The sequence below is a fragment of the Dendronephthya gigantea genome, unplaced genomic scaffold (assembly GCF_004324835.1).
Source record: "Dendronephthya gigantea isolate DGI-Jeju-01 unplaced genomic scaffold, DenGig_1.0 000415F, whole genome shotgun sequence".
Taxonomy (NCBI): Eukaryota; Metazoa; Cnidaria; class Anthozoa; order Malacalcyonacea; family Nephtheidae; genus Dendronephthya; species Dendronephthya gigantea.
This window is the reverse complement of record NW_021163425.1, coordinates 38,499-64,059: the sequence shown is the minus strand read 5'-3', so window position 1 is coordinate 64,059 and position 25,561 is coordinate 38,499. Positions and strand designations below refer to the sequence as shown.

Below are 25,561 nucleotides of genomic sequence, written 5' to 3'. Positions count from 1 at the left end.
CTCAAAGGCTATGTCTACGTCCATACACTTGGAAAGCACTGGTTCTCGTCTGATCACCAAAGTTAAAACAAGTCGGGCGAAGTTAGTACTTGGGTGGGTGACCTCTTAGGAATACTTCGTGTCGTAGGCTCCTTTTGATTTATTATAGAAAATATTTCAATGTACTCATCAATTTTCCCAAAAGGAATATTTTTTTTAATTTTATCCAAAAATATTAAGATCAAAAGCTCTTGTTTTCTCAAAGGCTATGTCTACGTCCATACCACTTGGAAAGCACTGGTTCTCGTCTGATCACCAAAGTTAAAACAAGTCGGGCGAAGTTAGTACTTGGGTGGGTGACCTCTTAGGAATACTTCGTGTCGTAGGCTCCTTTTGATTTATTAATAGAAAATTATTTCAATGTACTCATCAATTTTCCCAAAAGAATATTTTTTTTAATTTTATCCAAAAATATTCAGAGATCAAAAGCTCTTGTTTTCTAAAAGGCGATGTCTACGTCCATACCACTTGGAAAGCACTGGTTCTCGTCTGATCACCAAAGTTAAAACAAGTCGGGCGAAGTTAGTACTTGGGTGGGTGACCTCTTAGGAATACTTCGTATCGTAGGCTCCTTTTGATTTATTAATAGAAAATTATTTCAATGTACTCACCAATTTTCCCAAAAGGAATATTTTTTTTAATTTTATCCAAAAATATTCGCAGATCAAAAGCTCTTGTTTTCTCAAAGGCGATGTCTACGTCCATACCACTTGGAAAGCACTGGTTCTCGTCTGATCACCAAAGTTAAAACAAGTCGGGCGAAGTTAGTACTTGGGTGGGTGACCTCTTAGGAATACTTCGTGTCGTAGGCTCCTTTTGATTTATTAATAGAAAATTATTTCAATGTACTCATCAATTTTCCCAAAAGGAATATTTTTTTAATTTTATCCAAAAATATTCAGATCAAAAGCTCTTTTTTCTCAAAGGCATGTCTACGTCCATACCACTTGGAAAGCACTGGTTCTCGTCTGATCACCAAAGTTAAAACAAGTCGGGCGAAGTTAGTACTTGGGTGGGTGACCTCTTAGGAATACTTCGTGTCGTAGGCTCCTTTTGATTTATTAGTAGAAAATTATTTCAATGTACTCATCAATTTTCCCAAAAGGAATTTTTTTAATTTTATAAATATTCAAAGATCAAAAGCTCTTTTTTCTCAAAGGCTATGTCTACGTCCATACCACTTGGAAAGCACTGGTTCTCGTCTGATCACCAAAGTTAAAACAAGTCGGGCGAAGTTAGTACTTGGGTGGGTGACCTCTTAGGAATACTTCATGTCGTAGGCTCCTTTTGATTTATTAATAGAAAATTATTTCAATGTACTCATCAATTTTCCCAAAAGGAATATTTTTTTAATTTTATCCAAAAATATTCATCGATCAAAAGCTCTTGTTTTCTCAAAGGCGATGTCTACGTCCATACCACTTGGAAAGCACTGGTTCTCGTCTGATCACCAAAGTTAAAACAAGTCGGGCGAAGTTAATACTTGGAAGGTCACCTCTTAGGAATACTTCGTGTCGTAGGCTCCTTTTGATTAATTAATAGAAAATTATTTCAATGTACTTCATCAATTTTCCCAAAAGGAATATTTTTTTTAATTTTATCCAAAAATATCTTAGATCAAAAGCTCTTGTTTTCTAAAGGCGATGTCTACGTCCATACCACTTGGAAAGCACTGGTTCTCGTCTGATCACCAAAGTTAAAACAAGTCGGCGAAGTTAGTACTTGGGTGGGTGACCTCTTAGGAATACTTCGTGTCGTAGGCTCCTTTTGATTATTAATAGAAAATTATTTCAATGTACTCATCAATTTTCCAAAAGAATATTTTTTTTAATTTTATCCAAAAATATTATGATCAAAAGCTCTTGTTTTCTCAAAGGCTATGTCTACGTCCATACCACTTGGAAAGCACTGGTTCTCGTCTGATCACCAAGTTAAAACAAGTCGGGCGAAGTTAGTACTTGGGTGGGTGACCTCTTAGGAATACTTCGTGTCGTAGGCTCCTTTTGATTTATTATAGAAAATTATTTCAATGTACTCATCAATTTTCCCAAAAGGAATTTTTTTTAATTTTATCCAAAAATATTCAAAGATCAAAAGCTCTTGTTTTCTCAAAGGCTATGTCTACGTCCATATACTTGGAAAGCACTGGTTCTCGTCTGATCACCAAGTTAAAACAAGTCGGGCGAAGTTAGTACTTGGGTGGGTGACCTGTTAGGAATACTTCGTGTCGTAGGCTCCTTTTGATTTATTAGTAGAAAATTATTTCAATGTACTCATCAATTTTCCCAAAAGGAATATTTTTTTTAATTTTATCCAAAAATATTCAAAGATCAAAAGCTCTTGTTTTCTTAAAGGCTATGTCTACGTCCATACACTTGGAAAGCACTGGTTCTCGTCTGATCACCAAAGTTAAAACAAGTCGGGCGAAGTTAGTACTTGGGTGGGTGACCTCTTAGGAATACTTCGTGTCGTAGGCTCCTTTTGATTATTAATAGAAAATTATTTCAATGTACTCATCAATTTTCCCAAAAGGAATATTTTTTTAATTTTATCCAAAAATATTCAAAGATCAAAAGCTCTTGTTTTCTTAAAGGCTATGTCTACGTCCTTACCACTTGGAAAGCACTGGTTTTCGTCTGATCACCAAAGTTAAAACAAGTCGGGCAAAGTTAGTACCTGGGTGGGTGACCTGTTAGGAATACTTCGTGTCGTAGGCTCCTTTTGATTTATTAGTAGAAAATTATTTCAATGTACTCATCAATTTTCCCAAAAGGAATATTTTTTTAATTTTATCCAAAAATATTCAAAGATCAAACGCTCTTGTTTTCTCAAGGGCTATGTCTACGTCCATACTTGGAAAGCACTGGTTCTCGTCTGATCACCAAAGTTAAAACAAGTCGGGCGAAGTTAGTACCTTGGTGGGTGACCTGTTAGGAATACTTCGTGTCGTAGGCTCCTTTTGATTTATTAGTAGAAAATTATTTCAATGTACTCATCAATTTTCCCAAAAGGAATTATTTTTTAATTTTATCCAAAAATATTCAAAGATCAAAAGCTCTTGTTTTCTCAAAGGCTATGTCTACGTCCATACCACTTGGAAAGCACTGGTTCTCGTCTGATCACCAAAGTTAAAACAAGTCGGGCGAAGTTAGTACTTGGGTGGGTGACCTCTTAGGAATACTTCGTGTCGTAGGCTCCTTTTGATTTATTAGTAGAAAATTATTTCAATGTACTTCATCAATTTTCCTAAAAAGAATATTTTTTTTAATTTTATCCAAAAATATTCAAAGATCAAAAGCTCTTGTTTTCTCAAAGGCTATGTCTACGTCCATACTACTTGGAAAGCACTGGTTCTCGTCTGATCACCAAGTTAAAACAAGTCGGGCGAAGTTAGTACTTGGGTGGGTGACCTCTTAGGAATACTTCGTGTCGTAGGCTCCTTTTGATTTATTAGTAGAAAATTATTTCAATGTACTCATCAATTTTCCCAAAAGGAATATTTTTTTTAATTTTATCCAAAAATATTCAAAGATCAAAAGCTCTTGTTTTCTCAAAGGCTATGTCTACGTCCATACACTTGGAAAGCACTGGTTCTCGTCTGATCACCAAAGTTAAAACAAGTCGGGCGAAGTTAGTACTTGGGTGGGTGACCTCTTAGGAATACTTCGTGTCGTAGGCTCCTTTTGATTTATTAGTAGAAAATTATTTCAATGTACTCATCAATTTTCCAAAAAGGAATATTTTTTTTAATTTTATCCAAAAATATTCAAAGATAAAAAGCTCTTGTTTTCTCAAAGGATTTGTCTACGTCCATATTACTTGGAAAGCATTGGTTCTCGTCTGATCACCAGAGTTAAAACAAGTCGGGCGAAGTTAGTACTTGGGTGGGTGACCTTTTAGGAATACTTCGTGTCGTAGGCTCCTTTTGATTTATTAGTAGAAAATTATTTCAATGTACTCATCAATTTTCCCAAAAGGAATATTTTTTTTAATTTTATCCAAAAATATTCAAAGATCAAAAGCTCTTGTTTTCTCAAAGGCTATGTCTACGTCCATACCACTTGGAAAGCACTGGTTCTCGTCTGATCACCAAAGTTAAAACAAGTCGGGCGAAGTTAGTACTTGGGTGGGTGACCTCTTAGAAATATTTTTTTAATTTTATCCAAAAATATTCAAAGATCAAAAGCTTTTGTTTTCTCAAAGGCTATGTCTACGTCCATACCACTTGGAAAGCACTGGTTTTCGTCTGATCACCAAAGTTAAAACAAGTAGGGCGAAGTTAGTACTTCGGTGGGTGACCTCTTAGAAATATTTTTTTTAATTTTATCCAAAAATATTCAAAGATCAAAAGCTCTTGTTTTCTCAAAGGCTATGTCTACGTCCATACCACTTGGAAAGCACTGGTTTTCGTCTGATCACCAAAGTTAAAACAAGTTGGGCGAAGTTAGTACTTGGGTGGGTGACCTCTTAGGAATACTTCGTGTCGTAGGCTCCTTTTGATTAATTAATAGAAAATTATTCCAATGTACTCATCAATTTTCCCAAATGAAATATTTTTTTTAATTTTATTCAAAAATATTCAAAGATGAAAAGCTCTTGTTTTCTCAAAGGCTATGTCTACGTCCATACCACTTGGAAAGCACTGGTTTTCGTCTGATCACCAAAGTTAAAACAAGTCGGGCGAAGTTAGTACTTGGGTGGGTGACCTCTTAGGAATACTTCGTGTCGTAGGCTCCTTTTGATTTATTAGTAGAAAATTATTTCAATGTACTCATCAATTTTCCCAAAAGGAATATTTTTTTTTAATTTTATCCAAGAAAATTTAAAAAACCAAAAGCTCTTGTTTTCTCAAAGGCTATGTCTACGTCCATACCACTTGGAAAGCACTGGTTCTCGTCTGATCACCAAAGTTAAAACAAGTCGGGCGAAGTTAGTACCTGGGTGGGTGACATTTTAGGAATACTTCGTGTCGTAGTCTTATTTTGATTTATTAGTAGAAAATTATTTCAATGTACTTTACAATTTTCCCAAAAGGAATATTTTTTTTTTCATTTTATCAAAAAATATTCAAAGATCGAAAGCTCTTGTTTTCTCAAAGGCTATGTCTACGTCCATACCACTTGGAAAGCACTGGTTCTCGTCTGATCACCAAAGTTAAAACAAGTCGGGCGAAGTTAGTACTTCGGTGGGTGACCTCTTAGGAATACTTCGTGTCGTAGGCTCCTTTTGATTTATTAGTAGAAAATTATTGCAATGTACTTCATCAATTTTCCAAAAAGGAATATTTTTTTTAATTTTATCCAAAAATATTCAAAGATCAAAAGCTCTTGTTTTCTCAAAGGCTATGTCTACGTCCATATTACTTGGAAAGCACTGGTTCTCGTCTGATCACCATAGTTCAAACAAGTCGGGCGAAGTTAGTACCTTTGGGTGGGTAACCTTTAGGAATACTTCCTGTCGTAGCTCCTTTTGATTTATTAGTAGAAAATTATTTCAATGTACTCATCAATTTTCCCAAAAGGAATATTTTTTTAATTTTATCCAAAAATATTCAAAGATCAAAAGCTCTTGTTTTCTCAAAGGCTATGTCTACGTCCATACTACTTGGAAAGCACTGGTTCTCGTTTGATAACCAAAGTTAAAACAAGTTGGGCGAAGTTAGTACTTGGGTGGGTGACCTCTTAGGAATACTTCGTGTCGTAGGCTCCGTTTGATTTATTAGTAGAAAATTATTTCAATGTACTCATTAATTTTCCCAAAAGGAATATTTTTTTTAATTTTATCCAAAAATATTCAAAGATAAAAAGCTCTTTTTTTCTCAAAGGATTTGTCTACGTCCATATTACTTGGAAAGCATTGGTTCTCGTCTGATCACCGAAAAGTTAAAACAAGTCGGGCGAAGTTAGTACTTGGGTGGGTGACATTTTAGGAATACTTCGTGTCGTAGTCTCCTTTTGATTTATTAGTAGAAAATTATTTCAATGTACTCATCAATTTTCCCAAAAGGAATATTTTTTTTTAATTTTATCCAAAAATATTCAAAGATCGAAAGCTCTTGTTTTCTCAAAGGCTATGTCTGCGTCCATACCACTTGGAAAGCACTGGTTCTCGTCTGATCACCAAAGTTAAAACAAGTCGGGCGAAGTTAGTACTTCGGTGGGTGACCTCTTAGAAATATTTTTTTTAATTTTATCCAAAAATATTCAAAGATCAAAAGCTTTTGTTTTCTCAAAGGCTATGTCTACGTCCATACCACTTGGAAAGCACTGGTTTTCGTCTGATCACCAAAGTTAAAACAAGTAGGGCGAAGTTAGTACTTGGGTGGGTGACCTCTTAGGAATACTTCGTGTCGTAGGCTCCGTTTGATTTATTAGTAGAAAATTATTTCAATGTACTCATCAATTTTCCCAAATGAAATATTTTTTTTAATTTTATCCAAAAATATTCAAAGATCAAAAGCTCTTGTTTTCTCAAAGGCTATGTCTACGTCCATACCACTTGGAAAGCACTGGTTCTCGTCTGATCACCAAAGTTAAAACAAGTCGGGCGAAGTTAGTACTTGGGTGGGTGACCTCTTAGGAATACTTCGTGTCGTAGGCTCCTTTTGATTTATTAGTAGAAAATTATTTCGATGTACTCATCAATTTTCCCAAAACGAATATTTTTTTTAATTTTATCCAAAAATATTCAAAGATCAAAAGCTCTTGTTTTCTCAAAGGCTATGTCTACGTCCATATTACTTGGAAAGCACTGGTTCTCGTCTGATCACCAGAGTTAAAACAAGTCGGGCGAAGTTAGTACTGGGTGGGTGACCTTTAGAATACTTCGTGTCGTAGTCTCCTTTTGATTTATTAGTAGAAAATTATTTCAATGTACTCATCAATTTTCCCAAAAGGAATATTTTTTTTTAATTTTATCCAAAATTATTCAAAGATCGAAAGCTCTTGTTTTCTCAAAAGCTATGTCTACGTCCATACTATTTGGAAAGCACTGGTTCTCGTTTGATAACCAAAGTTAAAACAAGTCGGACGAAGTTAGTACTTGGGTGGGTGACCTCTTAGGAATACTTCGTGTCGTAGGCTCCTTTTGATTAATTAATAGAAAATTATTCCAATGTACTCATCAATTTTCCCAAATGAAATATTTTTTTTAATTTTATCCAAAAATATTCAAAGATCAAAAGCTTTTGTTTTCTCAAAGGCTATGTCTACGTCCATACCACTTGGAAAGCACTGGTTTTCGTCGGATCACCAAAGTTAAAACAAGTCGGGCGAAGTTAGTACTTGGGTGGGTGACCTCTTAGGAATACTTCGTGTCGTAGGCTCCGTTTGATTTATTAGTAGAAAATTATTTCAATGTACTCATCAATTTTCCCAAAAGGAATATTTTTTTTAATTTTATCCAAAAATATTTAAAGATCAAAAGCTCTTGTTTTCTAAAGGCTATGTCTACGTCCATACCACTTGGAAAGCACTGGTTTTCGTCTGATCACCAAAGTTAAAACAAGTAGGGCGAAGTTAGTACTTGGGTGGGTGACCTCTTAGGAATACTTCGTGTCGTAGGCTCCGTTTGATTTATTAGTAGAAAATTATTTCAATGTACTCATCAATTTTCCCAAATGAAATATTTTTTTTAATTTTATCCAAAAATATTCAAAGATCAAAAGCTCTTGTTTTCTCAAAGGCTATGTCTACGTCCATACCACTTGGAAAGCACTGGTTCTCGTCTGATCACCAAAGTTAAAACAAGTCGGGCGAAGTTAGTACTTGGGTGGGTGACCTCTTAGGAATACTTCGTGTCGTAGGCTCCTTTTAATTTATTAGTAGAAAATTATTTCGATGTACTCATCAATTTTCCCAAAACGAATATTTTTTTTAATTTTATCCAAAAATATTCAAAGATCAAAAACTCTTGTTTTCTCAAAGGCTATGTCTACGTCCATATTACTTGGAAAGCACTGGTTCTCGTCTGATCACCAGAGTTAAAACAAGTCGGGCGAAGTTAGTACCTGGGTGGGTAACCTTTTAAGAATACTTCGTGTCGTAGTCTCCTTTTGATTTATTAGTAGAAAATTATTTCAATGTACTCATCAATTTTCCCAAAAGGAATATTTTTTTTTAATTTTATCCAAAATTATTCAAAGATCGAAAGCTCTTGTTTTCTCAAAAGCTATGTCTACGTCCATACTATTTGGAAAGCACTGGTTCTCGTTTGATAACCAAAGCTAAAACAAGTCGGACGAAGTTAGTACTTGGGTGGGTGACCTCTTAGGAATACTTCGTGTAGTAGGCTCCTTTTGATTAATTAATAGAAAATTATTCCAATGTACTCATCAATTTTCCCAAATGAAATATTTTTTTTAATTTTATCCAAAAATATTCAAAGATCAAAAGCTTTTGTTTTCTCAAAGGCTATGTCTACGTCCATACCACTTGGAAAGCACTGGTTTTCGTCGGATCACCAAAGTTAAAACAAGTCGGGCGAAGTTAGTACTTGGGTGGGTGACCTCTTAGGAATACTTCGTGTCGTAGGCTCCGTTTGATTTATTAGTAGAAATTATTCAATGTACTCATCAATTTTCCCAAAGGAATATTTTTTTAATTTTATCCAAAAATATTTAAAGATCAAAAGCTCTTGTTTTCTAAAGGCTATGTCAACGTCCATATTAATATGAAAGCACTGGTTCTCGTCTGATCACCAGAGTTAAAACAAGTCGGGCGAAGTTAGTACCTGGGTGGGTGACCTTTTAGGAATACTTCGTGTCGTAGTCTCCTTTTGATTTATTAGTAGAAAATTTTTTCAATGTACTCATCAATTTTCCCAAAAGGAATATTTTTTTTTAATTTTATCCAAAAATATTCAAATATCAAAAGCTCTTGTTTTCTCAAAGGCTATGTCTACGTGCATACCACTTGGAAAGCACTGGTTCTCGTCTGATCACCAAAGTTAAAACAAGTCGGGCGAAGTTAGTACTTGGGTGGGTGACCTCTTAGGAATACTTTGTGTCGTAGGCTCCTTTTGATTAATTAATAGAAAATTATTCCAATGTACTCATCAATTTTCCCAAAAGAAATATTTTTTTTAATTTATTCAAAAATATTTATGGATCAAAAGCCCTTGTTTTCTCGAAGGCGATGTCTACGTCCATACCACTTGGAAAGCACTGGTTCTCGTCTGATCCCCAAAGTTAAAACAAGTCGAACGAAGTTAGTACTTGGGTTGGTGACCTCTTAGGAATACTTCGTGTCGTAGGCTCCTTTTGATTTATTAATAGAAAATTATTTCAATGTACTTCATCAATTTTCCCAAAAGGAATATTTTTTTTAATTTTATCCAAAAATATTCATCGATCAAAAGCTCTGGTTTTCTCAAAGGCGATGTCTAAGTCCATACCAGTTGGAAAGCACTGGTTCTCGTCTGATCCCTAAAGTTAAAACAAGTCGGGCGAAGTTAGTACTTGGGTGGGTGACCTCTTAGGAATACTTCGTGTCGTAGGCTCCTTTTGATTAATTAATAGAAAATTATTTCAATGTACTCATCAATTTTTCCAAATGAAATATTTTTTTTAATTTTTTCCAAAAATATTCTTAGATGAAAAGCTCTTTTTTTCTAAAAGGTGATGTCTACGTCCATACCACTTGGAAAGCACTGGTTTTTGTCTGATCACCAAAGTTAAAACAAGTCGGCCGAAGTTAATACTTGGGTGGGTGACCTCCTAGGAATACTTCGTGTCGTAGGCTCCTTTTGATTTATTAATAGAAAATTATTTCAATGTACTTCATCAATTTTCCAAAAAGAAATATTTTTTTTAATTTTTTCCAAAAATATTCAAAGATCAAAAGCCCTTGTTTTCTCAAAGGCTATGTCTACGCCCATACTACTTGGAAAGCACTTGTTCTCGTTTGATAACCAAAGTTAAAACAAGTCGGGCGAAGTTAGTACTTGGGTGGGTGACCTCTTAGGAATACTTCGTGTAGTAGGCTCCTTTTGATTAATTAATAGAAAATTATTCCAATGTACTCATCAATTTTCCCAAATGAAATATTTTTTTTAATTTTATCCAAAAATATTCACAGATCAAAAGCTTTTGTTTTCTCAAAGGCTATGTCTACGTCCATACCACTTGGAAAGCACTGGTTTTCGTCTAATCACCAAAGTTAAAACAAGTAGGGCGAAGTTAGTACTTGGGTGGGTGACCTCTTAGGAATACTTCGTGTCGTAGGCTCCGTTTGATTTATTAATAGATAATTATTTTAATGTACTCATCAATTTTTCCAAATGAAGTATTTTTTTTTAATTTTTTTCAAAAATATTCTTAAATGAAAAGCTCTTGTTTTCTAAAAGGTGATGTCTACGTCCATACCACTTGGAAAGCACTGGTTTTTTTCTGATCACCAAAGTTAAAACAAGTCGGCCGAAGTTAATATTTGGGTGGGTGACCTCCTAGGAATACTTCGTGTCGTAGGCTCCTTTTGATTTATTAATAGAAAATTATTTCAATGTACTTCATCAATTTTCCAAAAAGAAATATTTTTTTTAATTTTTTCCAAAAATATTCCTAGATAAAAAGCTCTTGTTTTCTAAAAGGTGATGTCTACGTCCATACCACTTGGAAAGCACTGGTTTTCGTCTGATCATCAAAATTAAAACAAGTCGGGCGAAGTTGGTATTTGGGTGGGTGACCTCTTAGGAATACTTCGTGTCGTAGGCTCCTTTTGATTTATTAGTAGAAAATTATTTCAATGTACTCATCAATTTTCGCAAAAGGAATATTTTTTTTTAATTTTATCCAAAAATATTCAAAGATTAAAAGCTCTTGTTTTTTCGAAGGCTATGTCTACGTCCATACCACTTGGAAAGCACTGGTTCTCGTCTAATCACCAAGGTTAAAACAAATCGGGGAAGTTAGTACTTGGATGGGTGACCTCTTGGGAATACTTCGTGTCGTAGGCTCCTTTTGATTTATTCATAGAAAATTATTTCAATGTACTTCATCAATTTTCCCAAAAGGAATATTTTTTTTAATTTTTTCCAAAAATATTCATCGATCAAAAGCTCTTGTTTTCTCATAGGCTATGTCTACGTCCATACTACTTGGAAAGCACTGGTTCTCGTTTGATAACCAAAGTTAAAACAAGTCGGGCGAAGTTAGTACTTGGGTGGGAGACCTCTTAGGAATACTTCGTGTCGTAGGCTCCTTTTGATTAATTAATAGAAAATTATTCCAATGTACTCATCAATTTTCCCAAATGAAATATTTTTTTAATTTTATCCAAAAATATTCAAAGATCAAAAGCTGTTGTTTTCTCAAAGGCTATGTCTACGTCCATACCACTTGGAAAGCACTGGTTCTCGTCTGATCACATAAGTTAAAACAAGTCGGGCGAAGTTAGTACTTGGGTGGGTGACCTCTTAGGAATACTTCGTGTCGTAGGCTCCTTTTGATTAATTAATAGAAAATTATTCCAATGTACTCATCTCGTCTGATCACCAAAGTTAAAACAAGTCGGGCGAAGTTAGTACTTGGGTGGGTGACCTTTTAGGAATACTTCGTGTCGTAGTCTCCTTTTGATTTATTAGTAGAAAATTATTTCAATGTACTCATCAATTTTCCCAAAAGGAATATTTTTTTAATTTTATCCAAAAATATTCAAATACCAAAAGCTGTTGTTTTCTCAAAGGCTATGTCTACGTCCATATCACTTGGAAAGCACTCGTTCTCGTCTGATCACCAAAGTTAAAACAAGTCGGGCGAAGTTAGTACTTGGGTGGGTGACCTCTTAGGAATACTTTGTGTCGTAGGCTCCTTTTGATTAATTAATAGAAAATTATTCCAATGTACTCATTAATTTTCCCAAAAGAAATATTTTTTTAATTTTATCCAAAAATATTCATGGATAAAAAGCCCTGGTTTTCTCGAAAGCGATGTCTACATCCATACCACTTGGAAAGCACTGGTTCTCGTCTGATCCCCAAAGTTAAAACAAGTCGGGCGAAGTTAGTACTTGGGTGGGTGACCTCTTAGGAATACTTCGTGTCGTAGGCTCCTTTTGATTAATTAATAGAAAATTATTCCAATGTACTCATCTCGTCTGATCACCAAAGTTAAAACAAGTCGGGCGAAGTTAGTACTTGGGTGGGTGACCTTTTAGGAATACTTCGTGTCGTAGTCTCCTTTTTATTTGTTAGTAGAAAATTATTTCAATGTACTTCATCAATTTTCCAAAAAGGAATATTTTTTTTAATTTTTTCCAAAAATATTCTTAGATGAAAAGCTCTTGTTTTCTAAAAGGTGATGTCTACGTCCATACCACTTGGAAAGCACTGGTTTTCGTCTGATCACCAAAGTTAAAACAAGTCGGGCGAAGTTAGTACTTGGGTGGGTGACCTCTTAGGAATACTTCGTGTCGTAGGCTCCTTTTGATTTATTAATAGAAAATTATTTCAATGTACTTCATCAATTTTCCCAAAAGGAATATTTTTTTAATTTTATCCAAAAATATTCATCGATCAAAAGCTCTTGTTTTCTCATAGGCTATGTCTACGTCCATACTACTTGGAAAGCACTGGTTCTCGTCTGATCACATAAGTTAAAACAAGTCGGGCGAAGTTAGTACCTGGGTGGGTGACCTGTTAGGAATACTTCGTGTCGTAGGCTCCTTTTAATTTATTAGTAGAAAATTATTTCAATGTACTCATCAATTTTCCCAAAAGGAATATTTTTTTTAATTGTATCCAAAAATATTCAAAGATCAAAAGCTCTTGTTTTCTCAAAGGCTATGTCTACGTCCATACCACTTGGAAAGCACTGGTTCTCGTCTGATCACCAAAGTTAAAACAAGTCGGGCGAAGTTAGTACTTGGGTGGGTGACCTCTTAGGAATACTTCGTGTCATAGGCTCCTTTTGATTAATTAATAGAAAATTATTCCAATGTACTCATCTCGTCTGATCACCAAAGTTAAAACAAGTCGGGCGAAGTTAGTACTTGGGTTGGTGACCTTTTAGGAATACTTCGTGTCGTAGTCTCCTTTTGATTTATTAGTAGAAAATTATTTCAATGTACTCATCAATTTTCCCAAAAGGAATATTTTTTTAATTTTATCCAAAAATATTCAAATATCAAAAGCTGTTGTTTTCTCAAAGGCTATGTCTACGTCCATATCACTTGGAAAGCACTGGTTCTCGTCTTATCACCAAAGTTAAAACAAGTCGGGCGAAGTTAGTACTTGGGTGGGTGACCTCTTAGGAATACTTTGTGTCGTAGGCTCCTTTTGATTAATTAATAGAAAATTATTCCAATGTACTCATTAATTTTCCCAAAAGAAATATTTTTTTTAATTTTATCCAAAAATATTCATGGATCAAAAGCCCTGGTTTTCTCGAAAGCGATGTCTACATCCATACCACTTGGAAAGCACTGGTTCTCGTCTGATCCCCAAAGTTAAAACAAGTCGGGCGAAGTTAGTACTTGGATGGGTGACCTCTTAGGAATAGTTCTTGTCGTAGGCTCCTTTTGATTAATTAATAGAAAATTATTTCAATGTACTCATCAATTTTCCCAAAAGGAATATTTTTTTTAATTTTATCCAAAAATATTTAAAGATCAAAAGCTCTTGTTTTCTAAAAGGCTATGTCTACGTCCATATTACTTGGAAAGCACTGGTTCTCGTCTGATCACCAGAGTTAAAACAAGTCGGGCGAAGTTAGTACCTGGGTGGGTGACCTTTTAGGAATACTTCGTGTCGTAGTCTCCTTTTGATTTATTAGTAGAAAATTTTTTCAATGTACTCATCAATTTTCCCAAAAGGAATATTTTTTTTTAATTTAATCCAAAAATATTCAAATATCAAAAGCTCTTGTTTTCTCAAAGGCTATGTCTACGTGCATACCACTTGGAAAGCACTGGTTCTCGTCTGATCACCAAAGTTAAAACAAGTCGGGCGAAGTTAGTACTTGGGTGGGTGACCTCTTAGGAATACTTTGTGTCGTAGGCTCGTTCTGATTAATTAATAGAAAATTATTCCAATGTACTCATCAATTTTCCCAAAAGAAATATTTTTTTAATTTTATCCAAAAATATTTATGGATCAAAAGCCCTGGTTTTCTCGAAGGCGATGTCTACGTCCATACCACTTGGAAAGCACTGGTTCTCGTCTGATCCCCAAAGTTAAAACAAGTCGGGCGAAGTTAGTACTTGGGTTGGTGACCTCTTAGGAATACTTCGTGTCGTAGGCTCCTTTTGATTTATTAATAGAAAATTATTTCAATGTACTTCATCAATTTTCCCAAAAGGAATATTTTTTTTAATTTTATCCAAAAATATTCATCGATCAAAAGCTCTGGTTTTCTCAAAGGCGATGTCTAAGTCCATACCAGTTGGAAAGCACTGGTTCTCGTCTGATCCCTAAAGTTAAAACAAGTCGGGCGAAGTTAGTACTTGGGTGGGTGACCTCTTAGGAATACTTCGTGTCGTAGGCTCCTTTTGATTAATTAATAGAAAATTATTCCAATGTACTCATCAATTTTCCCAAATGAAATATTTTTTTAATTTTATCCAAAAATATTCAAAGATCAAAAGCTGTTGTTTTCTCAAAGGCTATGTCTACGTCCATACCACTTGGAAAGCACTGGTTCTCGTCTGATCACATAAGTTAAAACAAGTCGGGCGAAGTTAGTACTTGGGTGGGTGACCTCTTAGGAATACTTCGTGTCGTAGGCTCCTTTTGATTAATTAATAGAAAATTATTCCAATGTACTCATCTCGTCTGATCACCAAAGTTAAAACAAGTCGGGCGAAGTTAGTACTTGGGTGGGTGACCTTTTAGGAATACTTCGTGTCGTAGTCTCCTTTTGATTTATTAGTAGAAAATTATTTCAATGTACTCATCAATTTTCCCAAAAGGAATATTTTTTTAATTTTATCCAAAAATATTCAAATACCAAAAGCTGTTGTTTTCTCAAAGGCTATGTCTACGTCCATATCACTTGGAAAGCACTGGTTCTCGTCTGATCACCAAAGTTAAAACAAGTCGGGCGAAGTTAGTACTTGGGTGGGTGACCTCTTAGGAATACTTTGTGTCGTAGGCTCCTTTTGATTAATTAATAGAAAATTATTCCAATGTACTCATAAATTTTCCCAAAAGAAATATTTTTTTTAATTTTATCCAAAAATATTCATGGATCAAAAGCCCTGGTTTTCTCGAAAGCGATGTCTACATCCATACCACTTGGAAAGCACTGGTTCTCGTCTGATCCCCAAAGTTAAAACAAGTCGGGCGAAGTTAGTACTTGGGTGGGTGACCTCTTAGGAATACTTCGTGTCGTAGGCTCCTTTTGATTAATTAATAGAAAATTATTCCAATGTACTCATCTCGTCTGATCACCAAAGTTAAAACAAGTCGGGCGAAGTTAGTACTTGGGTGGGTGACCTTTTAGGAATACTTCGTGTCGTAGTCTCCTTTTGATTTGTTAGTAGAAAATTATTTCAATGTACTTCATCAATTTTCCAAATAGGAATATTTTTTTTAATTTTTTCCAAAAATATTCTTAGATGAAAAGCTCTTGTTTTCTAAAAGGTGATGTCTACGTCCATACCACTTGGAAAGCACTGGTTTTCGTCTGATCACCAAAAATAAAACAAGTCGGGCGAAGTTAGTACTTGGGTGGGTGACCTCTTAGGAATACTTCGTGTCGTAGGCTCCTTTTGATTTATTAATAGAAAATTATTTCAATGTACTTCATCAATTTTCCCAAAAGGAATATTTTTTTTAATTTTATCCAAAAATATTCATCGATCAAAAGCTCTTGTTTTCTCATAGGCTATGTCTACGTCCATACTACTTGGAAAGCACTGGTTCTCGTTTGATAACCAAAGTTAAAACAAGTCGGGCGAAGTTAGTACTTGGGTGGGAGACCTCTTAGGAATACTTCGTGTCGTAGGCTCCTTTTGATTAATTAATAGAAAATTATTCCAATGTACTCATCAATTTTCCCAAATGAAATATTTTTTTTAATTTTATCCCAAAATATTCAAAGATCAAAAGCTGTTGTTTTCTCAAAGGCTATGTCTACGTCCATACCACTTGGAAAGCACTGGTTCTCGTCTGATCACATAAGTTAAAACAAGTCGGGCGAAGTTAGTACCTGGGTGGGTGACCTGTTAGGAATACTTCGTGTCGTAGGCTCCTTTTAATTTATTAGTAGAAAATTATTTCAATGTACTCATCAATTTTCCCAAAAGGAATATTTTTTTTAATTGTATCCAAAAATATTCAAAGATGAAAAGCTCTTGTTTTCTCAAAGGCTATGTCTACGTCCATACCACTTGGAAAGCACTGGTTCTCGTCTGATCACCAAAGTTAAAACAAGTCGGGCGAAGTTAGTACTTGGGTGGGTGACCTCTTAGGAATACTTCGTGTCGTAGGCTCCTTTTGATTAATTAATAGAAAATTATTCCAATGTACTCATCTCGTCTGATCACCAAAGTTAAAACAAGTCGGGCGAAGTTAGTACTTGGGTTGGTGACCTTTTAGGAATACTTCGTGTCGTAGTCTCCTTTTGATTTATTAGTAGAAAATTATTTCAATGTACTCATCAATTTTCCCAAAGGAATATTTTTTAATTTTATCCAAAATATTCAAATATCAAAAGCTGTTATTTTCTCAAAGGCTATGTCTACGTCCATATCACTTGGAAAGCACTGGTTCTCGTCTGATCACCAAAGTTAAAACAAGTCGGGCGAAGTTAGTACTTGGGTGGGTGACCTCTTAGGAATACTTTGTGTCGTAGGCTCCTTTTGATTAATTAATAGAAAATTATTCCAATGTACTCATTAATTTTCCCAAAAGAAATATTTTTTTTAAATTTTTTTCCAAAAATATTCATGGATCAAAAGCCCTGGTTTTCTCGAAAGCGATGTCTACATCCATACCACTTGGAAAGCACTGGTTCTCGTCTGATCCCCAAAGTTAAAACAAGTCGGGCGAAGTTAGTACTTGGATGGGTGACCTCTTAGGAATAGTTCTTGTCGTAGGCTCCTTTTGATTAATTAATAGAAAATTATTTCAATGTACTCATCAATTTTCCCAAAAGGAATATTTTTTTTAATTGTATCCAAAAATATTCAAAGATGAAAAGCTCTTGTTTTCTCAAAGGCTATGTCTACGTCCATACCACTTGGAAAGCACTGGTTCTCGTCTGATCACCAAAGTTAAAACAAGTCGGGCGAAGTTAGTACTTGGGTGGGTGACCTCTTAGGAATACTTTGTGTCGTAGGCTCCTTTTGATTAATTAATAGAAAATTATCCAATGTACTCATCTCGTGATCACCAAAGTTAAAACAAGTCGGGCGAAGTTAGTACTTGGGTGGGTGACCTTTTAGGAATACTTCGTGTCGTAGTCTCTTTTGATTATTAGTAGAAAATTATTTCAATGTACTCATCAATTTTCCCAAAAGGAATATTTTTTTAATTTTATCCAAAAATATTCAAATATCAAAAGCTGTTGTTTTCTCAAAGGCCATGTCTACGTCCATATCACTTGGAAAGCACTGGTTCTCGTCTGATAACCAAAGTTAAAACAAGTCGGGCGAAGTTAGTACTTGGGTGGGTGACCTCTTAGGAATACTGTGTCGTAGGCTCCTTTTGATTAATTAGAAAAATTATTCCAATGTACTCATTAATTTTCCCAAAAGAAATATTTTTTTAATTTAAGCAAAAATATTCATGGATCAAAAGCCCTGGTTTTCTCGAAAGCGATGTCTACATCCATACCACTTGGAAAGCACTGGTTCTCGTCTGATCCCCAAAGTTAAAACAAGTCGGGCGAAGTTAGTACTTGGATGGGTGACCTCTTAGGAATACTTCTTGTCGTAGGCTCCTTTTGATTATTAATAGAAAATTATTTCAATGTACTCATCAATTTTCCAAAAAAATATTTTTTAATTTATCCAAAAATTATTCAAAGATGAAAAGCTTGTTTTTCTCAAAGGCTATGTCTACGTCCATACCACTTGGAAAGCACTGGTTCTCGTCTGATCACCAAAGTTAAAACAAGTCGGGCGAAGTTAGTACCTTGGTGGGTGACCTGTTAGGAATACTTTGTGTCGTAGGCTCCTTTTGATTCATTAGTAGAAAATTATTTCAATGTACTTATCAATTTTCCCAAAAGAAATATTTTTTTTAATTTATCCAAAAATATTCATAGATCAAAAGCTCTTGTTTTCTCAAAGGCTATGTCTACGTCCATACCACTTGGAAAGCACTGGTTCTCGTCTGATCACCAAAGTTAAAACAAGTCGGGCGAAGTTAGTACTTGGGTGGGTGACCTCTTAGGAATACTTCGTGTCGTAGGCTCCTTTTTATTTATTAGTAGAAAATTATTTCAATGTACTTCATCCCAATATTTAATTTATCCAAAAATATTCTAGATGAAAAGCTCTTGTTTCTAAAGGCTATGTCTACGTCCATACCACTTGGAAAGCACTGGTTCTCGTCTGATCACCAAAGTTAAAACAAGTCGGGCGAAGTTAGTACTTGGGTGGGTGACCTCTAAGGAATACTTCGTGTCGTAGGCTCCTTTTGATATTAATAGAAAATTATTCAATGTACTCATCAATTTTCCCAAAAGGAATATTTTTTTAATTTATCCAAAATATTCAAGATCAAAAGCCTTGTTTTCTCAAAGGCTATGTCTACGTCCATACCACTTGGAAAGCACTGGTTCTCGTCTGATCACAAAGTTAAAACAAGTCGGGCGAAGTTAGTACTGGGTGTGACTCTTAGGAATACTTCGTGTCGTAGGCTCCTTTTGATTATTAATAGAAAATTATTTCAATGTACTCATCAATTTTCCCAAAAGAATATTTTTTTAATTTATCCAAAAATATTCATGGAGAAAAAGCCCTTGTTTTCTCGAAGGCGATGTCTACGTCCATACCACTTGGAAAGCACTGGTTCTCGTTTGATCACCAGAGTTAAAACAAGTCGGGCGAAGTTAGTACTTGGGTAGGTGACCTCTTAGGAATACTTCGTGTCGTAGGCTCTTTTTGATTTATTAATAGAAAATTATTTCAATGTACTTTATCAATTTTCCCAAAAAGAATATTTTTTTTAATTTTATCCAAAAATATTCATATATCAAAAGCTCTTGTTTTCTCAAAGGCGATGTCTACGTCCATACCACTTGGAAAGCACTGGTTCTCGTCTGATCACCAAAGTTAAAACAAGTCGGGCGAAGTTAGTACTTGGGTGGGTGACCTCTTAGGAATACTTCGTGTCGTAGGCTCCTTTTGATTTTAGTATAAATTATTCATTGTACTTCATCATATTTAAATTTTATCAAAAAATATTCATGATCAAAAGCTCTTGTTTTCTCAAGGCATGTCTAAGTCCATACCACTTGGAAAGCACTGGTTTTCGTCTGATCACCAAAGTTAAAACAAGTTGGGCGAAGTTAGTACCTTGGTGGGTGACCTGTTAGGAATACTTTGTGTCGTAGGCTCCTTTTGATTCATTAGTAGAAAATTATTTCAATGTACTCATCAATTTTCCCAAAAGAAATATTTTTTTTAATTTTATCCAAAAATATTCATAGATCAAAAGCTCTTGTTTTCTCAAAGGCTATGTCTACGTCCATACCACTTGGAAAGCACTGGTTCTCGTCTGATCACCAAAGTTAAAACAAGTCGGGTGAAGTTAGTACTTGCGTGGGTGACCTCTTAGGAATACTTCGTGTCGTAGGCTTCTTTTGATTAAATAAAAAAAATTATTCCAATGTACTCATCAATTTTCCCAAAAGAAATATTTTTTAATTTTATCCAAAAATATTCATGGATCAAAAGCCCTTGTTTTCTCGAAGGCGATGTCTACGTCCATACCACTTGGAAAGCACTGAGTTAAAACAAGTCGGGCGACGTTAGTACTTGGGTGGGTGACCTCTTAGGAATACTTCGTGTCGTAGGCTCCTTTTGATTTATTAATAGAAAATTATTTCAATGTACTTCATCAATTTTCCCAAAAAGAATATTTTTTTTAATTTTATCCAAAAATATTCATCGATCAAAAGCTCTTGTTTTCTCAAAGGGTATGTCTACGTCCATACCACTTGGAAAGCACTGGTTCTCGTCTGATCACCAAAGTTAAAACAAGTCGGGCGAAGTTAGTACTTGGGTGGGTGACCTCTTAGGAATACTTCGTGTCGTAGGCTCCTTTTGATTAATTAATAGAAAATTATTCCAATGTACTCATCAATTTCCCAAAAGAAATATATTTTTTTTAATTTAACCAAAAATATTCATGGATCAAAAGCTCTTGTTTTCAAAGGCGATGTCTACGTCCATACCACTTGGGAAGCACTGTTCGTCTGATCACCAAAGTTAAAACAAGTCGGGCGAAGTTAGTACTGGGTGGGTGACCTGTTAGGAATACTTCGTGTCGTAGGCTCCTTTTGATTTATTATAGAAAATTATTTCAATGTACTCATCATTTTCCCAAAAGGAATATTTTTTTTAATTTATCCAAAAATATTCAAGATCAAAAGCTCTTGTTTTTCAAAGGCTATGTCTACGTCCATACCACTTGGAAAGCACTGGTTCTCGTCTGATCACCAAAGTTAAAAAGAGTCGGGCGAAGTTAATACTTGGAAGGTCACCTCTTAGGAATACTTCGTGTCGTAGGCTCCTTTTGATTAATTAATAGAAAATTATTTCAATACTCATCAATTTTCCAAAAGGAATATTTTTTTAATTTCCAAAAATATTCAGATCAAAAGCTCTTGTTTTCTCAAAGGCTATGTCTACGTCCATACCACTTGGAAAGCACTGGTTCTCGTCTGATCACCAAAGTTAAAACAAGTCGGGCGAAGTTAGTACTTGGGTGGGACCTTTAGGAATACTTCGTGTCGTAGGCTCCTTTTGATTATTAATAGAAAATTATTCAATGTACTCATCAATTTTCCAAAAGAATATTCTTTTTAATTTTATCCAAAAATATTCATGGATCAAAAAAGCCCTTGTTTTCTCGAAGGCGATGTCTACGTCCATACCACTTGGAAAGCACTGGTTCTCGTCTGATCACCAAAGTTAAAACAAGTCGGGCGAAGTTAGTACTTGGGTGGGTGACCTCTTAGGAATACTTCGTGTCGTAGGCTCCTTTTGATTTATTATAGAAAATTATTTCAATGTACTCATCAATTTTCCCAAAAGGAATATTTTTTTTAATTTTATCCAAAAATATTCATGATCAAAAGCTCTTGTTTTCTCAAAGGCGATGTCTACGTCCATACCACTTGGAAAGCACTGGTTCTCGTCTGATCACCAAAGTTAAAACAAGTCGGGCGAAGTTAATACTTGGGTGGGTGACCTCTAAGGAATACTTCGTGTCGTAGGCTCCTTTTGATTTATTAATAGAAAATTATTTCAATGTACTCATCAATTTTCCCAAAAGGAATATTTTTTTTAATTTTATCCAAAAATATTCATAGATCAAAAGCTCTTGTTTTCTCAAAGGCTATGTCTACGTCCATACCACTTGGAAAGCACTGGTTCTCGTCTGATCACCAAAGTTAAAACAAATCGGGCGAAGTTAGTACCTGGGTGGGTGTCTTCTTAGGAATACTTCGTGTCGTAGGCTCCTTTTTGGATTTATTACTAGAAAATTTTTTCAATGTACTCATCAATTTTCCCAAAAGGAATGTTTTTTTTTAATTTTATCCAAAAATATTCATTGATCAAAAGCTGTTGTTTTCTCAAAGGCGATGTCTACGTCCATACCACTTGGAAAGCACTGGTTCTCGTAGGATCACCAAAGTTAAAACAAATCGGGCGAAGTTAGTACTTGGGTGGGTGACCTCTTAGGAATACTTCGTGTCGTAGGCTCCTTTTGATTTATTAATAGAAAATTATTTCAATGTACTCATCAATTTTCCGAAAAGGAAATTTTTTTTAATTTTATCCAAAAATATTCAAGATCAAAAGCTCTTGTTTTCTCAAAGGCTATGTCTACGTCCATACCACTTGGAAAGCACTGGTTCTCGTCTGATCACCAAAGTTAAAACAAGTCGGGCGAAGTTAGTACTTGGGTGGGTGACCTCTTAGGAATACTTCGTGTCGTAGGCTCCTTTTGATTTATTATAGAAAATTATTTCAATGTACTCATCAATTTTCCCAAAAGGAATATTTTTTTAATTTTATCCAAAAATATTCATAGATCAAAAGCTCTTGTTTTCTCAAAGGCTATGTCTACGTCCATACCACTTGGAAAGCACTGGTTCTAGTCTGATCACCAAAGTTAAAACAAGTCGGGCGAAGTTAGTACTTGGGTGGGTGACCTCTTAGGAATACTTCGTGTCGTAGGCTCCTTTTGATTTATTAGTAGAAAATTATTTCAATGTACTCATCAATTTTCCCAAAAGGAATATTTTTTTTAATTTTATCAAAAAATATTCATAGAATAAAAGCTCTTGTTTTCTCAAAGGCTATGTCTACGTCCATACCACTTGGAAAGCACTGGTTCTAGTCTGATCACCAAAGTTAAAACAAGTCGGGCGAAGTTAGTACTTGGGTGGGTGACCTCTTAGGAATACTTCGTGTCGTAGGCTCCTTTTGATTTATTAATAGAAAATTATTTCAATGTGCTTCATCAATTTTCCCAAAAGGAATATTTTTTTTAATTTTATCAAAAAATATTCATCGATCAAAAGCTCTTGTTTTCTCAAAGGCGATGTCTACGTCCATACCACTTGGAAAGCACTGGTTCTCGTCTGATGTCCAAAGTTAAAACAAGTCGGGCGAAGTTAGTACTTGGGTGGGTGACCTCTTAGGAATACTTCGTGTCGTAGGCTCCTTTTGATTAATTAATAGAAAATTATTTCAATGTACTCATCAATTTTCCCAAAAGAAATATTTTTTTTAATTTTATCCAAAAATATTCATGGATCAAAAGCCCTTGTTTTCTCGAAGGCGATGTCTACGTCCATACCACTTGGAAAGCACTGGTTCTCGTAGGATCACCAAAGTTAAAACAAATCGGGCGAAGTTAGTACTTGGGTGGGTGACATTTTAGGAATACTACGTGTCGTAGGCTCCTTTTGTTTTTTTAATGGAAAATTATTTCAATGTACTTCATCAATTTTCCCAAAAGGAATATTTTTTTTACTTTTATCCAAAAATATTCATAGATTAAAGCTCTTGTTTTCTCAAAGGCTATGTCTACGTCCATACCACTTGGAAAGCACTGGTTCTCGTCTGATCACCAAAGTTAAAACAAGTCGGGCGAAGTTAGTACCTGGGTGGGAGACCTGTTAGGAATACTTCGTGTCGTAGGCTCCTTTTGATTTATTAGTAGAAAATTATTTGAATGTACTCATCAATTTTAAAAGGAATATTTTTTTAATTTTATCCAAAAATATTCAAAGATCAAAGCTCTTGTTTTCTCAAAGGCTATGTCTACGTCCATACCACTTGGAAAGCACTGGTTCTCGTCTGATCACCAAAGTTAAAACAAGTCGGGCGAAGTTAGTACTTGGGTGGGTGACCTCTTAGGAATACTTCGTGTCGTAGGCTCCTTTTGATTTATTATTAGAAAATTATTTCAATGTACTCATCAATTTTCCCAAAAGGAATATTTTTTTTAATTTTATCCAAAAATATTCAAAGATCAAAAGCTCTTGTTTTCTCAAAGGCGTGTCTACGTCCATACCACTTGGAAAGCACTGGTTCTCGTCTGATCAAAAGTTAAAACAAGTCGGGCGAAGTTAGTACTTGGGTGGGTGACCTCTTAGGAATACTTCGTGTCGTAGGCTCCTTTTGATTTATTAGTAGAAAATTATTTCAATGTACTCATCAATTTTCCCAAAAGGAATATTTTTTTTAATTTTATCAAAAATATTAAGATCAAAAGCTCTTGTTTTCTCAAAGGCATGTCTACGTCCATACCACTTGGAAAGCACTGGTTCTAGTCTGATCACCAAAGTTAAAACAAGTCGGGCGAAGTTAGTACTTGGGTGGGTGACCTCTTAGGAATACTTCGTGTCGTAGGCTCCTTTTGATTTATTATAGAAAATTATTTCAATGTACTCATCAATTTTCCCAAAAGGAATTTTTTTTAATTTTATCCAAAAATATTCATGGAAAAAGCCTTGTTTTCTCAAAGGCGATGTCTACGTCCATACCACTTGGAAAGCACTGGTTCTCGTTGATCACCAAAGTTAAAACAAGTCGGGCGAAGTTAGTACTTGGTGGGTGACCTTTAGGAATACTTGGTGTCGTAGGCTCCTTTTGTTTTTAATGGAAAATTATTTCAATGTACTCATCAATTTTCCCAAAAGGAATATTTTTTTTATTTTATCCAAAAATATTCAGATTAAAGCTCTTGTTTTCTCAAAGGCTATGTCTACGTCCATACCACTTGGAAAGCACTGGTTCCGTCTGATCACCAAAGTTAAAACAAGTCGGGCGAAGTTAGTACTGGGTGGGAGACTTTAGGAATACTTCGTGTCGTAGGCTCCTTTTGATTTATTAGTAGAAAATTTTTTGAATGTACTCATCAATTTTCCCAAAAGGAATATTTTTTTTAATTTTATCCAAAAATATTCAAAGATCAAACGCTCTTGTTTTCTCAAAGGCTATGTCTATTTCCATACCACTTGGAAAGCACTGGTTCTCGTCTGATCACCAAAGTTAAAACAAGTCGGGCGAAGTTAGTACTTGGGGGGGTGACCTCTTAGGAATACTTCGTGTCATAGGCTCCTTTTGATTTATTATTAGAAAATTATTTCAATGTACTTCATCAATTTTCCCAAAAGGAATATTTTTTTTAATTTTATCCAAAAATATTCAAAAATCAAAAGCTCTTGTTTTCTCAAAGGCGTCGTCTACGTCCATACCACTTTGAAAGCACTGGTTCTCGTCTGATCACAAAAGTTAAAACAAGTCGGGCGAAGTTAGTACTTAGGTGGGTGACCTCTTAGGAATACTTCGTGTCGTAGGCTCCTTTTGATTTATTAGTAGAAAATTATTTCAATGTACTCATCAATTTTCCCAAAAGGAATATTTTTTTTAATTTTATCCAAAAATATTCAAAGATCAAAAGCTCTTGTTTTCTCAAAGGCATCGTCTACGTCCATACCACTTGGAAAGCACTGGTTCTCGTCTGATCACCAAAGTTAAAACAAGTCGGGCGAAGTTAGTACTTGGGTGGGTGACCTCTTAGGAATACTTCGTGTCGTAGGCTCGTTTTGATTTATTAGTAGAAAATTATTTCAATGTACTCATCAATTTTCCAAAAAGCTCTTGTTTTCTCAAAGGCTATGTCTACGTCCATACCACTTGGAAAGCACTGGTTCTCGTCTGATCACCAAAGTTAAAACAAGTCGGGTGAAGTTAGTACTTGGGTGGGTGACCTCTTAGGAATACTTCGTGTCGTAGGCTTCTTTTGATTTATTAATAGAAAATTATTTCAATGTACTTCATCAATTTTCCCAAAAGGAATATTTTTTTTAATTTTATCAAAAAATATTCCTAGA

The 25,561-nt window shown here is 35.0% G+C and overlaps 45 non-coding genes and 55 pseudogenes across 45 annotated transcripts; all 100 read left to right on the top strand.

Moving 5' to 3' along the window:
- The first annotated feature begins 12 nt into the window (after window positions 1-12).
- Window positions 13-130, top strand: LOC114543040 (annotated as a pseudogene).
- Window positions 131-249: 119 nt separating this feature from the next.
- On the top strand, window positions 250-368 carry LOC114543161. The gene has a single exon (XR_003689892.1). It is a non-coding gene; the product is annotated as a 5S ribosomal RNA (ribosomal RNA).
- A 122-nt stretch (window positions 369-490) lies between these two features.
- LOC114543190 lies at window positions 491-609 on the top strand. Its single transcript, XR_003689918.1, has one exon. It is a non-coding gene; the product is annotated as a 5S ribosomal RNA (ribosomal RNA).
- A 123-nt stretch (window positions 610-732) lies between these two features.
- On the top strand, window positions 733-851 carry LOC114543160. Its single transcript, XR_003689891.1, has one exon. It is a non-coding gene; the product is annotated as a 5S ribosomal RNA (ribosomal RNA).
- A 118-nt stretch (window positions 852-969) lies between these two features.
- On the top strand, window positions 970-1,088 carry LOC114543159. Its single transcript, XR_003689890.1, has one exon. It is a non-coding gene; the product is annotated as a 5S ribosomal RNA (ribosomal RNA).
- Window positions 1,089-1,203: 115 nt separating this feature from the next.
- On the top strand, window positions 1,204-1,322 carry LOC114542983. The gene has a single exon (XR_003689848.1). It is a non-coding gene; the product is annotated as a 5S ribosomal RNA (ribosomal RNA).
- Window positions 1,323-1,444: 122 nt separating this feature from the next.
- LOC114543087 lies at window positions 1,445-1,562 on the top strand (annotated as a pseudogene).
- Window positions 1,563-1,684: 122 nt separating this feature from the next.
- On the top strand, window positions 1,685-1,802 carry LOC114543032 (annotated as a pseudogene).
- Window positions 1,803-1,920: 118 nt separating this feature from the next.
- LOC114543011 lies at window positions 1,921-2,038 on the top strand. The gene has a single exon (XR_003689873.1). It is a non-coding gene; the product is annotated as a 5S ribosomal RNA (ribosomal RNA).
- Window positions 2,039-2,158: 120 nt separating this feature from the next.
- On the top strand, window positions 2,159-2,275 carry LOC114543142 (annotated as a pseudogene).
- A 123-nt stretch (window positions 2,276-2,398) lies between these two features.
- Window positions 2,399-2,516, top strand: LOC114543039 (annotated as a pseudogene).
- A 121-nt stretch (window positions 2,517-2,637) lies between these two features.
- LOC114543070 lies at window positions 2,638-2,756 on the top strand (annotated as a pseudogene).
- Window positions 2,757-2,878: 122 nt separating this feature from the next.
- Window positions 2,879-2,994, top strand: LOC114543120 (annotated as a pseudogene).
- A 122-nt stretch (window positions 2,995-3,116) lies between these two features.
- On the top strand, window positions 3,117-3,235 carry LOC114543147. The gene has a single exon (XR_003689889.1). It is a non-coding gene; the product is annotated as a 5S ribosomal RNA (ribosomal RNA).
- A 124-nt stretch (window positions 3,236-3,359) lies between these two features.
- LOC114543046 lies at window positions 3,360-3,477 on the top strand (annotated as a pseudogene).
- Window positions 3,478-3,600: 123 nt separating this feature from the next.
- LOC114543038 lies at window positions 3,601-3,718 on the top strand (annotated as a pseudogene).
- A 123-nt stretch (window positions 3,719-3,841) lies between these two features.
- LOC114543071 lies at window positions 3,842-3,960 on the top strand (annotated as a pseudogene).
- A 123-nt stretch (window positions 3,961-4,083) lies between these two features.
- Window positions 4,084-4,203, top strand: LOC114543156 (annotated as a pseudogene).
- Window positions 4,204-4,412: 209 nt separating this feature from the next.
- On the top strand, window positions 4,413-4,531 carry LOC114543180. Its single transcript, XR_003689909.1, has one exon. It is a non-coding gene; the product is annotated as a 5S ribosomal RNA (ribosomal RNA).
- Window positions 4,532-4,654: 123 nt separating this feature from the next.
- On the top strand, window positions 4,655-4,773 carry LOC114543192. Its single transcript, XR_003689920.1, has one exon. It is a non-coding gene; the product is annotated as a 5S ribosomal RNA (ribosomal RNA).
- A 125-nt stretch (window positions 4,774-4,898) lies between these two features.
- Window positions 4,899-5,017, top strand: LOC114543035 (annotated as a pseudogene).
- Window positions 5,018-5,142: 125 nt separating this feature from the next.
- LOC114543170 lies at window positions 5,143-5,261 on the top strand. Its single transcript, XR_003689900.1, has one exon. It is a non-coding gene; the product is annotated as a 5S ribosomal RNA (ribosomal RNA).
- A 365-nt stretch (window positions 5,262-5,626) lies between these two features.
- Window positions 5,627-5,745, top strand: LOC114543005. Its single transcript, XR_003689868.1, has one exon. It is a non-coding gene; the product is annotated as a 5S ribosomal RNA (ribosomal RNA).
- A 123-nt stretch (window positions 5,746-5,868) lies between these two features.
- Window positions 5,869-5,989, top strand: LOC114543149 (annotated as a pseudogene).
- Window positions 5,990-6,278: 289 nt separating this feature from the next.
- LOC114543182 lies at window positions 6,279-6,397 on the top strand. The gene has a single exon (XR_003689911.1). It is a non-coding gene; the product is annotated as a 5S ribosomal RNA (ribosomal RNA).
- A 123-nt stretch (window positions 6,398-6,520) lies between these two features.
- On the top strand, window positions 6,521-6,639 carry LOC114543135. The gene has a single exon (XR_003689888.1). It is a non-coding gene; the product is annotated as a 5S ribosomal RNA (ribosomal RNA).
- Window positions 6,640-6,762: 123 nt separating this feature from the next.
- Window positions 6,763-6,878, top strand: LOC114543128 (annotated as a pseudogene).
- A 124-nt stretch (window positions 6,879-7,002) lies between these two features.
- LOC114543067 lies at window positions 7,003-7,121 on the top strand (annotated as a pseudogene).
- Window positions 7,122-7,244: 123 nt separating this feature from the next.
- On the top strand, window positions 7,245-7,363 carry LOC114542972. Its single transcript, XR_003689838.1, has one exon. It is a non-coding gene; the product is annotated as a 5S ribosomal RNA (ribosomal RNA).
- A 122-nt stretch (window positions 7,364-7,485) lies between these two features.
- On the top strand, window positions 7,486-7,604 carry LOC114543181. Its single transcript, XR_003689910.1, has one exon. It is a non-coding gene; the product is annotated as a 5S ribosomal RNA (ribosomal RNA).
- Window positions 7,605-7,727: 123 nt separating this feature from the next.
- LOC114543123 lies at window positions 7,728-7,846 on the top strand. The gene has a single exon (XR_003689887.1). It is a non-coding gene; the product is annotated as a 5S ribosomal RNA (ribosomal RNA).
- A 123-nt stretch (window positions 7,847-7,969) lies between these two features.
- Window positions 7,970-8,088, top strand: LOC114543102 (annotated as a pseudogene).
- Window positions 8,089-8,212: 124 nt separating this feature from the next.
- LOC114543118 lies at window positions 8,213-8,331 on the top strand (annotated as a pseudogene).
- A 123-nt stretch (window positions 8,332-8,454) lies between these two features.
- On the top strand, window positions 8,455-8,573 carry LOC114542971. Its single transcript, XR_003689837.1, has one exon. It is a non-coding gene; the product is annotated as a 5S ribosomal RNA (ribosomal RNA).
- Window positions 8,574-8,691: 118 nt separating this feature from the next.
- On the top strand, window positions 8,692-8,810 carry LOC114543148 (annotated as a pseudogene).
- Window positions 8,811-8,934: 124 nt separating this feature from the next.
- On the top strand, window positions 8,935-9,053 carry LOC114542995. The gene has a single exon (XR_003689859.1). It is a non-coding gene; the product is annotated as a 5S ribosomal RNA (ribosomal RNA).
- Window positions 9,054-9,175: 122 nt separating this feature from the next.
- Window positions 9,176-9,294, top strand: LOC114543113 (annotated as a pseudogene).
- A 124-nt stretch (window positions 9,295-9,418) lies between these two features.
- Window positions 9,419-9,537, top strand: LOC114543110 (annotated as a pseudogene).
- A 123-nt stretch (window positions 9,538-9,660) lies between these two features.
- Window positions 9,661-9,779, top strand: LOC114543091 (annotated as a pseudogene).
- A 124-nt stretch (window positions 9,780-9,903) lies between these two features.
- On the top strand, window positions 9,904-10,022 carry LOC114543106 (annotated as a pseudogene).
- Window positions 10,023-10,145: 123 nt separating this feature from the next.
- On the top strand, window positions 10,146-10,264 carry LOC114543187. The gene has a single exon (XR_003689915.1). It is a non-coding gene; the product is annotated as a 5S ribosomal RNA (ribosomal RNA).
- A 124-nt stretch (window positions 10,265-10,388) lies between these two features.
- Window positions 10,389-10,507, top strand: LOC114543131 (annotated as a pseudogene).
- A 124-nt stretch (window positions 10,508-10,631) lies between these two features.
- LOC114543105 lies at window positions 10,632-10,750 on the top strand (annotated as a pseudogene).
- Window positions 10,751-10,874: 124 nt separating this feature from the next.
- Window positions 10,875-10,992, top strand: LOC114543139 (annotated as a pseudogene).
- A 124-nt stretch (window positions 10,993-11,116) lies between these two features.
- LOC114543023 lies at window positions 11,117-11,235 on the top strand (annotated as a pseudogene).
- Window positions 11,236-11,357: 122 nt separating this feature from the next.
- LOC114543009 lies at window positions 11,358-11,476 on the top strand. Its single transcript, XR_003689871.1, has one exon. It is a non-coding gene; the product is annotated as a 5S ribosomal RNA (ribosomal RNA).
- A 249-nt stretch (window positions 11,477-11,725) lies between these two features.
- On the top strand, window positions 11,726-11,844 carry LOC114543045 (annotated as a pseudogene).
- A 122-nt stretch (window positions 11,845-11,966) lies between these two features.
- On the top strand, window positions 11,967-12,085 carry LOC114543031 (annotated as a pseudogene).
- A 251-nt stretch (window positions 12,086-12,336) lies between these two features.
- Window positions 12,337-12,455, top strand: LOC114543191. The gene has a single exon (XR_003689919.1). It is a non-coding gene; the product is annotated as a 5S ribosomal RNA (ribosomal RNA).
- A 123-nt stretch (window positions 12,456-12,578) lies between these two features.
- LOC114543080 lies at window positions 12,579-12,697 on the top strand (annotated as a pseudogene).
- A 123-nt stretch (window positions 12,698-12,820) lies between these two features.
- LOC114542966 lies at window positions 12,821-12,939 on the top strand. The gene has a single exon (XR_003689832.1). It is a non-coding gene; the product is annotated as a 5S ribosomal RNA (ribosomal RNA).
- Window positions 12,940-13,188: 249 nt separating this feature from the next.
- Window positions 13,189-13,307, top strand: LOC114543062 (annotated as a pseudogene).
- A 123-nt stretch (window positions 13,308-13,430) lies between these two features.
- Window positions 13,431-13,549, top strand: LOC114543115 (annotated as a pseudogene).
- Window positions 13,550-13,672: 123 nt separating this feature from the next.
- Window positions 13,673-13,791, top strand: LOC114543061 (annotated as a pseudogene).
- A 124-nt stretch (window positions 13,792-13,915) lies between these two features.
- LOC114542994 lies at window positions 13,916-14,034 on the top strand. The gene has a single exon (XR_003689858.1). It is a non-coding gene; the product is annotated as a 5S ribosomal RNA (ribosomal RNA).
- A 122-nt stretch (window positions 14,035-14,156) lies between these two features.
- On the top strand, window positions 14,157-14,275 carry LOC114543051 (annotated as a pseudogene).
- Window positions 14,276-14,399: 124 nt separating this feature from the next.
- Window positions 14,400-14,518, top strand: LOC114543109 (annotated as a pseudogene).
- Window positions 14,519-14,640: 122 nt separating this feature from the next.
- LOC114543007 lies at window positions 14,641-14,759 on the top strand. Its single transcript, XR_003689870.1, has one exon. It is a non-coding gene; the product is annotated as a 5S ribosomal RNA (ribosomal RNA).
- Window positions 14,760-15,008: 249 nt separating this feature from the next.
- LOC114542974 lies at window positions 15,009-15,127 on the top strand. Its single transcript, XR_003689840.1, has one exon. It is a non-coding gene; the product is annotated as a 5S ribosomal RNA (ribosomal RNA).
- Window positions 15,128-15,250: 123 nt separating this feature from the next.
- LOC114543029 lies at window positions 15,251-15,369 on the top strand (annotated as a pseudogene).
- Window positions 15,370-15,620: 251 nt separating this feature from the next.
- Window positions 15,621-15,739, top strand: LOC114543049 (annotated as a pseudogene).
- A 124-nt stretch (window positions 15,740-15,863) lies between these two features.
- LOC114543022 lies at window positions 15,864-15,982 on the top strand (annotated as a pseudogene).
- Window positions 15,983-16,105: 123 nt separating this feature from the next.
- Window positions 16,106-16,224, top strand: LOC114543056 (annotated as a pseudogene).
- A 123-nt stretch (window positions 16,225-16,347) lies between these two features.
- LOC114543111 lies at window positions 16,348-16,466 on the top strand. Its single transcript, XR_003689886.1, has one exon. It is a non-coding gene; the product is annotated as a 5S ribosomal RNA (ribosomal RNA).
- A 246-nt stretch (window positions 16,467-16,712) lies between these two features.
- Window positions 16,713-16,831, top strand: LOC114542973. The gene has a single exon (XR_003689839.1). It is a non-coding gene; the product is annotated as a 5S ribosomal RNA (ribosomal RNA).
- A 125-nt stretch (window positions 16,832-16,956) lies between these two features.
- Window positions 16,957-17,075, top strand: LOC114543114 (annotated as a pseudogene).
- A 123-nt stretch (window positions 17,076-17,198) lies between these two features.
- Window positions 17,199-17,317, top strand: LOC114543178. The gene has a single exon (XR_003689907.1). It is a non-coding gene; the product is annotated as a 5S ribosomal RNA (ribosomal RNA).
- Window positions 17,318-17,561: 244 nt separating this feature from the next.
- LOC114543116 lies at window positions 17,562-17,678 on the top strand (annotated as a pseudogene).
- Window positions 17,679-17,797: 119 nt separating this feature from the next.
- Window positions 17,798-17,916, top strand: LOC114543088 (annotated as a pseudogene).
- Window positions 17,917-18,033: 117 nt separating this feature from the next.
- On the top strand, window positions 18,034-18,152 carry LOC114542992. The gene has a single exon (XR_003689856.1). It is a non-coding gene; the product is annotated as a 5S ribosomal RNA (ribosomal RNA).
- Window positions 18,153-18,274: 122 nt separating this feature from the next.
- LOC114543098 lies at window positions 18,275-18,393 on the top strand. Its single transcript, XR_003689885.1, has one exon. It is a non-coding gene; the product is annotated as a 5S ribosomal RNA (ribosomal RNA).
- Window positions 18,394-18,495: 102 nt separating this feature from the next.
- LOC114543186 lies at window positions 18,496-18,614 on the top strand. The gene has a single exon (XR_003689914.1). It is a non-coding gene; the product is annotated as a 5S ribosomal RNA (ribosomal RNA).
- Window positions 18,615-18,729: 115 nt separating this feature from the next.
- On the top strand, window positions 18,730-18,843 carry LOC114543151 (annotated as a pseudogene).
- Window positions 18,844-18,962: 119 nt separating this feature from the next.
- Window positions 18,963-19,081, top strand: LOC114543016 (annotated as a pseudogene).
- A 124-nt stretch (window positions 19,082-19,205) lies between these two features.
- LOC114543086 lies at window positions 19,206-19,324 on the top strand. Its single transcript, XR_003689884.1, has one exon. It is a non-coding gene; the product is annotated as a 5S ribosomal RNA (ribosomal RNA).
- A 97-nt stretch (window positions 19,325-19,421) lies between these two features.
- LOC114543076 lies at window positions 19,422-19,540 on the top strand (annotated as a pseudogene).
- A 123-nt stretch (window positions 19,541-19,663) lies between these two features.
- On the top strand, window positions 19,664-19,782 carry LOC114542996. Its single transcript, XR_003689860.1, has one exon. It is a non-coding gene; the product is annotated as a 5S ribosomal RNA (ribosomal RNA).
- Window positions 19,783-20,126: 344 nt separating this feature from the next.
- LOC114543072 lies at window positions 20,127-20,245 on the top strand. Its single transcript, XR_003689882.1, has one exon. It is a non-coding gene; the product is annotated as a 5S ribosomal RNA (ribosomal RNA).
- A 121-nt stretch (window positions 20,246-20,366) lies between these two features.
- Window positions 20,367-20,481, top strand: LOC114543150 (annotated as a pseudogene).
- A 118-nt stretch (window positions 20,482-20,599) lies between these two features.
- On the top strand, window positions 20,600-20,717 carry LOC114543132 (annotated as a pseudogene).
- Window positions 20,718-20,831: 114 nt separating this feature from the next.
- On the top strand, window positions 20,832-20,947 carry LOC114543078 (annotated as a pseudogene).
- A 121-nt stretch (window positions 20,948-21,068) lies between these two features.
- On the top strand, window positions 21,069-21,187 carry LOC114543060. The gene has a single exon (XR_003689881.1). It is a non-coding gene; the product is annotated as a 5S ribosomal RNA (ribosomal RNA).
- A 121-nt stretch (window positions 21,188-21,308) lies between these two features.
- Window positions 21,309-21,427, top strand: LOC114542998. The gene has a single exon (XR_003689861.1). It is a non-coding gene; the product is annotated as a 5S ribosomal RNA (ribosomal RNA).
- A 123-nt stretch (window positions 21,428-21,550) lies between these two features.
- LOC114543044 lies at window positions 21,551-21,669 on the top strand (annotated as a pseudogene).
- A 126-nt stretch (window positions 21,670-21,795) lies between these two features.
- On the top strand, window positions 21,796-21,914 carry LOC114543013. The gene has a single exon (XR_003689875.1). It is a non-coding gene; the product is annotated as a 5S ribosomal RNA (ribosomal RNA).
- A 121-nt stretch (window positions 21,915-22,035) lies between these two features.
- Window positions 22,036-22,154, top strand: LOC114543048. Its single transcript, XR_003689880.1, has one exon. It is a non-coding gene; the product is annotated as a 5S ribosomal RNA (ribosomal RNA).
- A 121-nt stretch (window positions 22,155-22,275) lies between these two features.
- On the top strand, window positions 22,276-22,394 carry LOC114542982. Its single transcript, XR_003689847.1, has one exon. It is a non-coding gene; the product is annotated as a 5S ribosomal RNA (ribosomal RNA).
- A 123-nt stretch (window positions 22,395-22,517) lies between these two features.
- Window positions 22,518-22,636, top strand: LOC114542981. The gene has a single exon (XR_003689846.1). It is a non-coding gene; the product is annotated as a 5S ribosomal RNA (ribosomal RNA).
- Window positions 22,637-22,760: 124 nt separating this feature from the next.
- On the top strand, window positions 22,761-22,879 carry LOC114543028 (annotated as a pseudogene).
- Window positions 22,880-23,002: 123 nt separating this feature from the next.
- Window positions 23,003-23,121, top strand: LOC114543094 (annotated as a pseudogene).
- Window positions 23,122-23,244: 123 nt separating this feature from the next.
- LOC114542970 lies at window positions 23,245-23,363 on the top strand. The gene has a single exon (XR_003689836.1). It is a non-coding gene; the product is annotated as a 5S ribosomal RNA (ribosomal RNA).
- A 118-nt stretch (window positions 23,364-23,481) lies between these two features.
- Window positions 23,482-23,600, top strand: LOC114543036. Its single transcript, XR_003689879.1, has one exon. It is a non-coding gene; the product is annotated as a 5S ribosomal RNA (ribosomal RNA).
- Window positions 23,601-23,722: 122 nt separating this feature from the next.
- LOC114543090 lies at window positions 23,723-23,839 on the top strand (annotated as a pseudogene).
- Window positions 23,840-23,958: 119 nt separating this feature from the next.
- Window positions 23,959-24,077, top strand: LOC114542980. Its single transcript, XR_003689845.1, has one exon. It is a non-coding gene; the product is annotated as a 5S ribosomal RNA (ribosomal RNA).
- A 117-nt stretch (window positions 24,078-24,194) lies between these two features.
- Window positions 24,195-24,310, top strand: LOC114543137 (annotated as a pseudogene).
- A 117-nt stretch (window positions 24,311-24,427) lies between these two features.
- LOC114543129 lies at window positions 24,428-24,542 on the top strand (annotated as a pseudogene).
- Window positions 24,543-24,665: 123 nt separating this feature from the next.
- Window positions 24,666-24,784, top strand: LOC114543057 (annotated as a pseudogene).
- A 124-nt stretch (window positions 24,785-24,908) lies between these two features.
- On the top strand, window positions 24,909-25,027 carry LOC114543042 (annotated as a pseudogene).
- A 123-nt stretch (window positions 25,028-25,150) lies between these two features.
- LOC114543024 lies at window positions 25,151-25,269 on the top strand. The gene has a single exon (XR_003689878.1). It is a non-coding gene; the product is annotated as a 5S ribosomal RNA (ribosomal RNA).
- Window positions 25,270-25,347: 78 nt separating this feature from the next.
- On the top strand, window positions 25,348-25,466 carry LOC114542961. The gene has a single exon (XR_003689828.1). It is a non-coding gene; the product is annotated as a 5S ribosomal RNA (ribosomal RNA).
- Window positions 25,467-25,561: the final 95 nt, after the last annotated feature.